Here is a 13,424-nt window from a genome sequence, read left to right as displayed (position 1 = left end):
AATATTGTGGAGGGCCGGGCCAAAAGGCAGGGGGGCGAGAGCATCTTTTAGAAAACCCCCGCCGAGAAGCTGGCAGCCAAGGCAACCCGGCTTTCTGTGGGGCTTTCAAAGACCCCCGCTCCCCAGCAAGGCAGGGGGGCGAGGCGGTTTTGAACGCCCCGCAGAAGCCAGCAGCCAAGACAACCGGCTTCATGCGGGGAGAGACTTTCAAGAGACGCCCTCGCTCCCCAGCAAGCGCAGGGAGTCTCCCGTTTAAAGAAAGTTCCGCAGAAGCCCGGCAGCCCCCAAGGCAGCCCGGCTTCTGCGGGGCTTTCTAACGACATGCCTTTGCTCCCCAGCACGGCAGGGGCCAGTCAAAGGTCATCCGGATTGGGCCGGGATGTGGCCCTCCTCGGGCCCATTAGTAATGCCTCCGGTAGGTCTGTTCTACACCCTATCTAGGGAAGAGTTCTCTGCTTCCATATCATGACCATTTATCCGCCACACTCCTAAGCAGGGGAGCATTATGTGAACCGCTTTTGGGAGAAGATAAAGAATGACATAAATATTTTAATGAATTGATAGAAAAAATACACTGCTCCTATTCCTTTTCTGCCTCCAAACTTGATAGCGGACACCTTTTCCTACACTATTTAGTCTCTTATGACCAAAGTTTCTTCACTTTCCTTCTGTGTCTCATCTTTCCCTGCTGCACCTGCTATTGCAACCATTCTTCCTTCCATATCCTTTCTCTGGATACTAGAAGTTGGTTGGCTAATTCACCTTGATGTCTTAATTTCCTGTCAGCTGGTAAAAAGATGAGACGAAACAGCAACATTCCATCCCCTGGTTTAGCTGCTTGCAGTAGCTGAAGTTGCATAATTTCTCCTGTGGTGGACATATAAATAAATATCTGTTGAGTGAGTTTGTGTTTCTAAGCAAGTGGAGGCAGTGATTACTCATAATTCATGTTTTCTGTTAAGGAGAAACCAACATTATGACGTAAGAAGCACTGGATAAGATGGGGAAGTGTGAGCCATCAGTTATTTAAACTGTAAGATTATGGGTTTTTAGAAGAATGACATAGTTCCTCCAGAGAAAAAGTATAAGAAATGTGTGCTTCTTTGCACACAATGGAATTCCCATGCAACTCATGCTTCCTTTCCTTCCACGTATTTTGACTGCCTGAAACCACTTTTTTGTCCCATTTGAATGTTGTGTTTATCAGGTTGCTTGCCTCAGTTGTTTGCCTTCTGTTGCTGATAGTTTGTGAATGAGCAGCATTTCTATATATTTCTTATGCTGTGCTGAATGTAAAAAACTTTGCTGATAATGCCATGGTTATTCTAATCACCCTGGTTATTCTTGGCATGGTTATTTTGTAAACAGTAGTGTACAGGTATATAGTGTGAGGGGGTGGCATAGTAGCAGTTTTAGGTGTCAGCAAGTAGCAGGCTGCAAGCGATTCTGGGATTTTTCTTTTTTAACAATCGTAAATGCCCATCCTGCAGTATGTATGGATAGGTATGTTTTTGCCATGCCAACAGTGCTGATTCCCAGGGGTGTGTGGCAAGATGCTGTGGTGTTTGATCCCTTTGATGGTGTAATCATAGGGGTATGTGGTCATATGGTTATGATATATAGCTGAAAGTATGACTGACATGTGTAATGGCTTAACTCTGGCTATTACCAATTTCTAATTAATTTTATTTGAAATATTTATATCCTACTTTTCCTTTTTTTAAAAAGAACTTTCAAGACAGCTCCTACAAAAATGCAAGGGAGAGTTGGTCCAATTCAGGAAGTACCCTGCTTAATCAATGGTCATTGTAATCCTGCATTCCGTTTTCCATAATTGCCAGTTAGATGCCCCCAGGAAACCCACAAGTAAGACAGGGTGGCAGTATCCCTTCCCCTTTTTACCCTCTCCCAGCAACTGGTACTCAGTGGCATTCTGCTTCTGAACATGGAAGTTCCATTTATCTATCAGGACCATTGATAGACCTACATTCCATGAATGCAGCCAGTCCCCTGTTAATGTCAGCTAATGGTTATCATCAGACCTTGTGGCAGTGAATTTTGTAAGTTTCTCATACATTTTGTAAAATAGCACTTTCTGTGGTCTGTCCTGAATCTATTGCTCATTAGTTTCAACAGGTGGTCCTGAGATTTAGCATTGCATGAAGGGGATAAAAATTATGCTCTAATAACATTCTATGCAGTATGCATCATTTTATAAGCCTCTGTCACATCTCCCTTTAGTTGCTTGTCCCTGAACTTAAAAGATCCAAACACTACTTTGCTTGAAATGAATCCCTTGATAATTTTGGCTGCCCCTTTCTGCTTCTTACCACTTCCATGATATCCTTTTTGAGACATAGTACCTGGAACTGTGCACAGTTCTCCATGTGCAAAAACGCTTCAGATTTATATAAAGACAATATCATGCTTGCAGGTTCATTTTCAGTCCATACCATGGCATTCACCTTTTTCACAGCCAGTTCTTTGTTTCAAAAGTATAATTGACTTAAAAATAATTTTAGTTTAGTTAGCGTGATGCCATACTGAGTAATCCATAGATCCTCTGTATCTTCCCTTTTTTAAAATTTCCTCTTTTTTAAAATCATTCCAACTAATGCCATCCTTCTTTCATTCTCCTTAAATCACATTCTACATGACAGACGTTCTATAAAATAAATTTAATTTAGAATATCAATCATTATTGCTCCTTTTCAGTCCAATGGTGAGAGGCTTCCTGTAGCCAGTATAAAATACTTCCACCTGATCCAGTCCTCAGTCTCCTATTCTGTCCTCCCCAACACTCCATGTGTCAAAATCTACACCTCTTAATCCATTGCTTGATCAGCTGCATATCAATTAAAACCATGCCTCTCAACTTCCATTCTCAGCACTGAACGGCATTGCAGACAAACAGCCAGCAGCCTTAACCAGCTGCCTATAGTTAATGATGAGTTTCTAGGGGAAAGAAGGGGAAGCAAATTTTAATAAAGTGCTGAAGTCAGGCCTTGGAAATAAAACTGTTAAAATCCATGCTACAGACACTAGTGAAATTAAGGTTGAGTAAACAGATGTTTGAGTAGCAAAATCAAATAAATGATATATAACATTCCCTTTTCTGACTCATTTCCGCTCTTGAGGGATTTAAATGACATATAATTTTTGTGTGAATATGGGACTATACCTCTTTCTACCATGAGATTTACCTTAGTCACCTTGAGTTTTTATGATTTTCTGAGCTGTGGTATATTAAATGAGAGGCTGCTTGCAATACATTCAAAACTTGTCCCTGTGTATTTGCATAGAGCAGTCAGCTTGAGTGAGATTGAAATGGCAGTTCTCCACTTGTACTGGTTTCCACAAACAGATTAAAGCTGTCTGCATAACTGCCTTTTATTGTGCAGTATCTTACAACTTCTGAATGCAGCTGGGATCCTCCTTTCATAGCAACCCTGAGATATGGTTGCCCATTATGCATAGTTGGCATCCCACAGGTCAAGCATCACACATCCTCCATCTGACCCCATGAGATCTCTGGACACAAATGTTGCCACTGTGGATGGGATCTTTGCCACAGTGAATGGGAAACCATGCTGGGGGAATATATTTGAACTGAAAGACATTTGAATTTGTATATAACAGCCAGAGTGTGTGTCTTATTCACTGGCAGTCACATTTAAGGGACTGTTTTATGAGGTGGTCAATCTGCTCAGCTTCCTTTATGGGTCTGGAATCTTTAACATTTATTTTACTTAATGTGTTTGTGTGCACAGACACTGACAGGAAATGCATAAAACCGGAGGGGTTCAGCCCTTAATGTGTTGGAATTTGAGGTGGAAACTGAACTAATGTTATCTGGGATCTAGGAGTTTGAACTAGCTGATCAGCCACTGAGGTGCTTTGCATTCCCCTCCTCCTTTCCCCTGCCTCCTTTTGTTCCAGTGTATAATTTGTTTGCATATAACCTGGAAAATTGTTGAAGTTGCTAACAGCTTTTCAGTTAAAAAAGCAGTCACTACGCTACCTGCCCCAGCTCAGCATTTGTAATTCTTGATTTAACAATATTTTTAAATATTTCAGTCATTTAATGTGGTACATAGAAAAAAAGAAATCTTGTCTGTTACACATTGCCACAGTTCAAATCATACTATATGAAGGAGAGGTGCGTAATTTCTGCAAGCATGTGGTAACCACATTCCTGGAAGAGCTGGCCAGTTTTGGATCTCAGGCACAACAGATGTGTAACATGTTTGCAGGTATTCTTCTGCTTCAGATGTCCTGCTGTCTATTTTGGGGACATATGGTGGACATACTGCAAAGGTCTGTGTTTATTTGTACTGAAATAATCTTGGAAGTCCATTCTAGTGCCCTTGAGCCAGAAATTGGTGTTCAGAATACAGGAGAATAATGCATACTCAATCTCTGTAACATTAGGTAATACAAAACTCACCTGCATGACTGCTCTGTTTTTGATTGTTAGCATTTTTACAGATAGGTGGATATGTAAGTGCTGCCTTTTATGGGGCAAGAGCTGTTGCTTCTGGGCACAGTGTTGCTTATTCAATTAAGCATTTATTTGGTTAATCTAAAATATGTAGAAATGCCAAATAAAACAAAACCCAATACTGGTATCTTTTCCCTGTTCCTTATTCCCATGGTAAGTGTAGGGATATAAAAACAGGTCAGTAGGTCATGCAGAGGATTTTTAGATCAGATTCAATCGGTGTAGAGAAGATCCACATCCTTGGCCCCTTCCGCACACGCAAAATAATGCATTTTCAAGCCACTTTCACAACTGTTTGCAAGTGGATTTTGCCATTCCGCACAGCTTCAAAGAGCACTGAAAGCAGTTTGAAAGTGCATTATTCTGCATGTGCGGAATGAGCCCTTGCTAATGGTTATGGCTTGAGATTGATCTAGAACAGGGGTAGGGAACCTGCGGCTCTCCAGATGTTCAGGAACTACAATTCCCATCAGCCTCTGTCAGCATGGCCATGCTGGTAGGGGCTGATGGGAATTGTAGTTCCTGAACATCTGGAGAGCCGCAGGTTCCCTATCCCTGATCTAGAACACAAGTAATCCTCAAAAGATCAGAGTGTTGTTTTTTTTAAAAATGTCTCCACTACGCTATTGATATCTTGAGAATTTGGACAACCAGATTGAGATTTTTGGGACTGACTTCCAAAGATTCTATTAATATGTTACTCTGTTACGGTCAAACTGCTTTTGCTGGTACTAGGGAAGCCAGAATATTGGCAGAAAGGTAGGCAGGCAAAATAACAAAGAGTAGTAAACTATATACACCAACCGTAGCAGGTCTACTCAGGATCATATTGAATTTGGCTTAGTCCCAGGAAAGGGCTTTACAGTGCAATCCCAAGGAAAGTTATCCTAGTCTAATCCAGTTCATTTCAATGGCTGTAGACAGAAGTATCTCTGCATAGGATTTCACCCATATAAGAGATAGTGACTTATTAATTTATTCACAGATTTGGATTATGAGGTGAAATTGTACACATTTTTAGTTTTACCCCCAGTTGTTTTCACTTCTTTAGACAGTTCACTCCTAAAGGTAAATACTTCCGTCAGAAGGATGAAATTCCAAATTAAAAGTGGATGCAATACTATAAATGAATTAGTTATACCCCAAATATTGCTCAGATAGTACCATGTCTATCTCCTGCCCTTGCTGAGTTGAGTGGCATGTGCATGAAGAAGGATGTTCAGTCATCTCTGTAAAATTAATTCCACTTTCCCTCTGTCTTCCACATTTGTGTTGGCAAGGTAAACAGCATGTAACTACTTTTAAGTAATGGTTGGGGGGTGGGGTTCTGTGCAGGCTTCCCAGTTTGAAAGCTAACCTTTTCTTGTTCAGACTGAGTAAAAGGCCAAACGTGACCTTCTTTGACCTTCTGTGAATGAAACATGGTGAGACATCTGTATGCATAATAGTTCCTTTACAAGCCAAGTCCCTAATTTGTCAGAGGAGTTGAAGAATTACCGCTCTTACTGACTTTAGTAAGTTACCAAATTCCAGTTTTTTATAAACTAGTTATTCTAGCTGAATATATTTGTACTTGGTTTTGGAGAATTGGCTGTTAGTATATGAGGAGACGTACTTTAATATTTGTTTCATATTTGAGTCTCCGGAAACATAGGAACTTTGTAGAATAGTTGAATTACCTTAAATTTATTAATAGCTGTACATATGATGATAGAATTCTTGGTCAAAGAATGAATCCTTCTTACAGGAAATTTATTGATCATATTACTGAACTTAATTCTGTCAGTGTAATTACCAAAGCTAAAATAAGAGAGGAAAGTAACTTTGAATGCTTGCAACTGAAGGGGTAAATAAGTAACAGTGAAATCACTTCACTGTTAATGGCCGCTGAATTAACACAGTCTATTTTAAATCTTTATTACAGTTTTTTTGTTGAGGCTATTGTGATGAAAACTCTAGCTGTAGAAGCTTAAATCTGTTAGCTGCTTGTTTCAAGCCACTGACTGATAGTTGGAACATTAATGTGGATGTCAATAGGTATTTCCTTATTGGGTAGAATACATTCTTTAAAATTAGCTGCTGTGCATCCATGCTTATTGTATTGAAATAGAATAGCATGCTAAGTTAATGTCCAATACCTTTAAAGTGAGAATAAAACATTAAATCTTCCAATGAACTCAGTCATACATTAAATGTTTAAATTTGACTGAATTATGACAAATATTTTGGGGATGCCTTAAAACAATGAGTAAAAACATAAAAGGGTAACCCTGGGGGTAGATACAATTAAGTGTCAATTACTAGTTTTGGGTCAGTGGGTAGAATTCTTGAAAAGTTACTTTAACCATATAAACTAAGGCACTCTGGATAAATGAGAACTAGGGAAACCCTGTGTCAAAATGAATTTTTTAAAATGTGCATTCTAGATTCTAATATATTGATAGTATAATGCATTTCTCTCTGGTGATTTTAAGCAATTTGAAAAGTCTCTGGCAGTCACACAGAACTTTTCCATTCTCAGCAAGATTTGCAAACTTACATCTTGTTGCATATTCAGTATTTCTCCTGGATTTTTTTGGATTTTTCTAGCATCTATTGTTTGTGAGAAGTTTCTGAGAGTCTTTGGTTTGAGATGTAAGAATCTTAGGATAATATTTCTTTGTTGGGTTGTTCTGCAGGTGCAGCTGATAAGTGATGATTAGTTTAAAGGAGCCTGTCTTAAGAATGGTGGTCCTTTTAGTTTGATTCATTTCACATTATCAGGCAGTACATTGGGCTGTTACTGAGTCTGCAGCTAGACTCCAGGAAACACTAATTAAACAATGATTTTTCCTTAATTATTAGAGGAGAGGACTGTTTTTTTAACATTTGAAGGCTTACTTCAGCTGCAGATTCATTCATAGTAGAGAGTGAAAGTTAAGAGTCTGAACCCTTTTTTAATAATATTAAAACTTTTCAGTTTTCTTGGAATCAGAAATCTAATTAAGGAATGGGTAAATGTGCTACATCTAAATAACTACCGGGGAGCGGGGGGGGGGGGGTTTGTAATAAGTTAAATTGTAACAAATATTATCTTTGCAGGGTAGTTTTCATCTTGTTTCTGTATCTCCAACAAATCTGCAAAGCTACTTCTGACTTCTCACAATACTTAAAATAGTAATAATGCATGGTTTTAGTTAACTTTAGAACTATAAGAGTTAACAATTGAACTTTCATAGGCTTGTAGGAAGAGCACACATGTATTTTATCAATTAAAATACAGTTGGTAAAAAATGTAATGACTGATTGCAGAATATGCCTGCTGAAATTTAACTTGCAAATACAGATCTTCGTAAGTAATCTTACACTAGTTTCACATTCAGTTGGCTTGAACATGAATGAATATTGCTCATATGAGAAATGAGACATGATAGAAAAAACTCAGGATTTTGTCCTGTACTGTACTATACAATTTTGAGAACTGTTGATTGATCTTAATGCCAGGAAAAGCAGAATCAGTTAACACCTAGAAGAAATGGTAATTTGCAGGAGAAGAGGGCTTCAGCTTCTAAAATCAGTATTACTATAATATCAACACTTTAAAAATGCTTAATTTCTACTTTCCTTTCTCTATTGGGAACATTAAGTTAAATCATAGAAAAGAACCAGTGTATATAACTGCAGGCATTTTATCAGTAACTGCACTTACATTTAGTTTCATTTCTAATGTAGCAGATCACCGAGTACAATTTATATCTTCCATGTTCAACTATAGTAAAGCTGTTAAAATACAGTAATCACTAGTGTGCATATGCTTCTAAATAACTAATACAAATTATGCATGTATAAAAACTGCTAAAACTTTATCCAGTGTATTACAATTGCCCTTGGACCCTTTCCCACCTTTTTGAATGCAGCTATGACTCTGTCCAGCACACTTGGAAATTGTGTGTAATTCACAGCTTTCCTCTCCTCTAAGTATGAATGCCTCATCTTTTTGACTTGGAAAAATACCACTTATCCTTCTATGCAGATCATTAAAACAGTTTGGTAGCTGTTAGCCACAGTGTAGATTAGCTTCTGAAACCTGTGTTATGCAAATAGTCATACTTGCTGTGGATCTGTTAAAGTGAACTAGGTTAACTTTGAAGCGAATTGCCTATTGGCTGCTAAAAGAAACTGCATCCCACAACCTCGCGCTTACCTTCATGACTGCACGGCAGACTCCCCAAGCTAGCTATTGCTCCGTAATGTGGGGATTTTGATTTCCTCAGACATCAGGGATGTGAGCATTCCAGCAGTTACACCAAACAATGAGAGAGAGTCTCTCTGCATGCCCTAAGCCTATGGAGCATTACGTCATGGCAATACCATATAAGGAACTCTGTGTTGTGCAGACTCGTCGTGTCTGTAGGGTACTTCAATGATAGCCAGAACTCAAAAGACAGAAAAAAGCTTATTAATGTGTTCTGGCACCAGCTGACATGCTGGACTGCGTAAAACATTTCATTTGTCTGGTCAGTTTGTAGCTACAATGAATGCACGGAAGGCTTGCGTTAGAGCAGTTCCTTGTCACTACTGATAGAGAAATTAGCTAGTTGCAGTCTAATTCTTTCCTCCTGGTTTTCCATTCCACACTTGTTTTGAGGAATTGGGTCTTGCATTGTCTTTTTCTTTTCTTTCGGATTATAAAAATGTGGACTTAGTTGGAATCCTCTGAGAAAAGTATGAACACCAAGCCTCCTTTCCCCCCTTCTTTCTGTGTTTTATTTCCTGATGATGTAACTAGAAAACAATTCTTCAAGTGATGATGGGAAGGCCAGATGAAAACCTCGTGTATGTTCGCTATTTTTCCTTTCAACTCATTTTATGTTTCTTTTGCTTAATATGATTAGTAAGAGGAACTGATCATATTCTAGTAATTTAAGGACTTCTTGAACAGTACATTACTTTGATTAATACCCTGGGGTTGGGAGTGAGTCCAAGGAGAATAACTGTTAAAGGGTTAACTACTGAAAATATCCCAGTTTGCTTCTATATTTAAATAGTGTGTGAAAGCGAGAGGGGAAGAATTGTGATGTAAAATTCTCATGAAAGGGTTAATGGGAGTTATTTGATTTAACGACTATGCATGTTGAGGAGAAGTAAGGTTAGATTAATGGCTTTTAAAAGTAGCTTTGCTGCTGATCAGAGATGCATCTGCCTTTATTTATAGATCACCAGATGATGCATCCTTAGATAGTTACCTGCATATCCTGTAAAATTCACATAAACGTTACAGACCCTAAGTGAATGTTAAGAGAGATAAAAGCACATAAGCAGGTGGACCCAAGTTTGACTTTCTAAAATGCGTTTAATTGTGCCATGAAAATTTTCATCAGATTGTGTCCCATGTTTTAAAATTTACAGATTTTACAACTGCTGTAAGAATTATGATAGAGTTTCCCTTTATTCTATATGTATTGAATGAATATCCCAGTATGGTTTAACAATGTTGTGTGCCCAGTATAGGAATTCCCAGTATAGTACATATAGACAGCACATGCATGTAGCATAGCATTAACATCAAAATCAATGAAGCATTTTCTACCAAACTGGTTTCCTTATTTGTATATGTACTATCCAGTGGTGGGATTCAAAAATTTTAGTAACAGGTTCTGATGGTGGTGGGATTCAAACAGTGGCGTAGCGCCAATGGGGCTGGGCAGGGCACAACGGGGGTGTGGCCAGGCATTCCTAGGCGGGGCATTTCCTGGGCGGGGCTGTGGCAAGGACACAGGGCACGCGCGCCCTATATGCAGTTCCCCTTCGCCCCGCCTCTAGATTCAAATAATGACTGTTTAAAGTATTTAAAAAGCAATATACCGAAAGGTAGTGTATTATTTCTTTTTTATATGATTATGTTGATTGATTTTAAATAATAACATAAGTTAGGAAAGAAACCAAAAACTGTTTACAATTGTTAACATATTACAAACATATCTAATTGTCTATCTCTCTCAACCCCCCCAAAGTAAAACATCCTATATTGCCCCCCTTCTTCCCATATTTCCCCCCTCCCTACTTTCTACTTCCCCTTCATATTCCTATAACTACTTTATCTATTCCACTTGAAATAAAACTAACAGAGGGAGAGTTCCAAAATCCTTAATCTAAAAGAGTAGTTTAAACTCCTCTCTTTCCAATATAAATTTCAAGGGGAAAAAATAAAATGAAAAATCTTTACCTATAATACTTTCCCAACCTTTATACCAACAAACAAAAAAATAGAATTACTATATATTGTATTATTTCATACAATTCATACACACGTGGGGGGTGCCATGGGGGGCAGGGGGGCTGCAGGGGGCCCTGGGGGGCGGTTTTGCATCCCCCACTAGATGAGATTTGTTGTACCGAGGGACAGAGATTACCCCCTTGTCCCTAGTGGAGTTAATCATTAATAACTGGTTTTCCGAACTGAGAAAATTTTAGTAACTGTTTCTACCGAATAGGTGCGAATAGGCTGCATCCCACCTTGTTTAATCTATGTTTAAATGTTATTGATGGACTGCCTTTTTTGTGGGTTCTTCCACTAGTCGAAGGGAGACTTCTACAGGCAGAATGTTCCTCACCTAGTGGAAAGGAATTTTAGGATCTAACCTTGTCTATTTAAAATACTTGTTGCCACTTCAATAAAAATGCATTAAGACGTTCACAACAATCATTAAAATGTTTAAAAAGCAACATAAATGTAGAATGGCAGCCATCTGGGGAGGGGGAAAATCTCCCTCTGAAGCCGGTACAGTTCTGTGCCAGCATAGGTGCCCAGCCCTCCAGTGCAAGGGGCAAATGTGCTTGCTGGTGGGGGGGTTACTTACCCCAGCAACTGGGTGCTATGTGACTCTACAGCACCCGACCTGGAAACTGCTGCACTGGCATGGGCAGAGTCAACAGTAGCTGACTTCCTCCCAGCCTTTGGCCACCAGAATGCTGGCGCTGGGGGGTTGGGTTTAAACCACCCTTCTGGGAGGGCTTCTCTGCAGCAGGGATACATTTTTTGTTTGTTTTTAGCCTCCCTGGACTGCCAAGAAGCACTCCCAGAGGCAGCAAGACAGAACCAAAGCAGTGGTGTGGCCCATCACCACAGGCTCTGGATTGGGCTGGAAATGTCAGAAAATCAACCAATTTAAGTAGCAAGCAAGGCAATGTGATATAGTGGTTGTTAGTATGTTATAGTGTAGTGTCAGGCTAGGATCTGGAAGATCCAGATTTGAATCTCTACTCTGTCACAGAAGCTCACTTGGTGATCTTACAGGAGAGGATAATGCTGTTAAGCTGCTTTGGTCACCTTTGCAGACAATTGTGGGTATTAATGAAGTAATAAATACTTTTATAAAGATTCAGGAGACATTTTTATAAGGAAACAGGACTGTAGCCTATGCTATTGTTCATGGTATGTACTGTTTATTTTATGTACTACATTGTGTTCCAATTCTGTCAGTCCATTCTCTACATTGTTTGACAAAGCATGCCTGACAATTTTTGCATTGTTTCGAAATGTTTTAATCTTAATCACATTCCACTCATATATTAGATATTTCTTGAGTTTCACTAAGAGAAGACTATGAATAAAGAAAATAAATAAACTAAAAACATATTGAATGAAACCGTAGCAAATAAACTCAACAAACAGCAGTCAAGCTACAAATTCAAGTTTCTTACCTGCAAAAAACTGTTTGGACAAATAATGACATTTTGATATTCTGTCTAAAGTTTATAAAACTGGAGCTAGTTAAACCTCTGACAGTGTTCAGTAATGAAGATAATAAAAAAGCTGTCTGTCTGGTCGTGAAACCACTTTACTTTCAAAGGCGTCAACTTGTAAAACAGGGTACCCAGTGGACAGATTTCTACAAGAATGGCAATTCAATCGATTCCTTTGTCCAAGACTAAATGCTTTGAAGATTAAATGGTTTAAAGATAGGAATCAGTACTTTGAATCCTATATACCAACAAATGGGCTTAGCTGCCACCCATCCTACCCCTGCAGCCTGAAAATCAGGCAGTTGGGCAGATGAACCACTTGTACAATTCACATGAAGCCATATTGCACCAGAGGCATAGCTGGGCCAGAGTGCGCCCGGTGCGCACTCTGGCTTTTTCTCCCACCCCCCCGTGGCGGCGCCCCCTCCCCCTCCCACTTACTTTAGAAAACCGAGCAGGCTGGAGAACAGGCCTTCCTGTTCTGCAGCCTGCTCAGTTTCCTAAAGTAAGTGTGGGGGACTGCTGTGGGGGGGGGGAATCAAGCCGGCCCTCTGTGGCACCCCCCCGCGGGACCCCCCCACACTTACTTTAGAAAACCAAGCAGGCTGCAGAACATTTAATTTGCATATTTAGCAAAGGCTCATGAGTATGTTGTTGAAATGATCACCATAACTGGAAAAGATAACCCAAGGCAGGACTAGACCTACTAAAAGAAGGACTTTGTTGCAGACTGGGAGTGCGGCTCAGGGGTGGGGGCCCATCGCCCCAGCCCTGCCCCCCGACTCCATGCAGACAAGCCAGAGCTTTTAAAAGCTGGCTGACATAGGGGGCGGGGCCACATGCGTGGGAGGTACCCAGAGAAGGAGTTGTGTCTGGGCATCATTTCCTACCCATACGCCTTTGCACAAGGGGAGCAGTATTTCTGCAAATATTCTTACTTCTGATGCATAATCACATTTAAGCTGGTTCTTAGGAGCTGAAAGAGGAAGGCAGGAAAAGTACAATCCATTGGTGGAGGAGGGAAGAGTATAATAAGACTATAAAACATTTATTTTAACTCATAAGCTCACCTGGGCCCAACTTTAAACTCATGGAGATTCCAACTCATAATGAAACCATAAAATCAAAGATTTAGAACAGCAATTAAAACAAGATGGCAACTAATATCTAATATTAAAAACAGTTTTGCTCTATTATT

General features: G+C 39.6%; 2 protein-coding genes across 4 annotated transcripts in view; one reads left to right on the top strand and one right to left on the bottom strand.

The window, feature by feature from the left end:
* The window catches only part of FILIP1L (filamin A interacting protein 1 like), a 34,714-nt gene extending 25,891 nt beyond the window's left edge, over positions 1-8,823 (bottom strand). Inside the window, exon 1 of the mRNA XM_048494462.1 lies at positions 8,685-8,823. The gene's annotated coding sequence lies outside the window, so the exon portion shown is untranslated. The remainder of the gene's footprint in view (positions 1-8,684) is intronic.
* CMSS1 (cms1 ribosomal small subunit homolog) overlaps positions 1-13,424 on the top strand; it is a 232,130-nt gene that overhangs the window by 33,094 nt on the left and 185,612 nt on the right. The gene's annotated exons all lie outside the window — the stretch shown is intronic.

Source organism: Sphaerodactylus townsendi, linkage group LG04 (assembly GCF_021028975.2).
Source record: "Sphaerodactylus townsendi isolate TG3544 linkage group LG04, MPM_Stown_v2.3, whole genome shotgun sequence".
NCBI lineage: Eukaryota > Metazoa > Chordata > Lepidosauria > Squamata > Sphaerodactylidae > Sphaerodactylus > Sphaerodactylus townsendi.
Note: the sequence above shows the minus strand (reverse complement) of the source record. Positions and strands in the feature narration are given on the sequence as shown.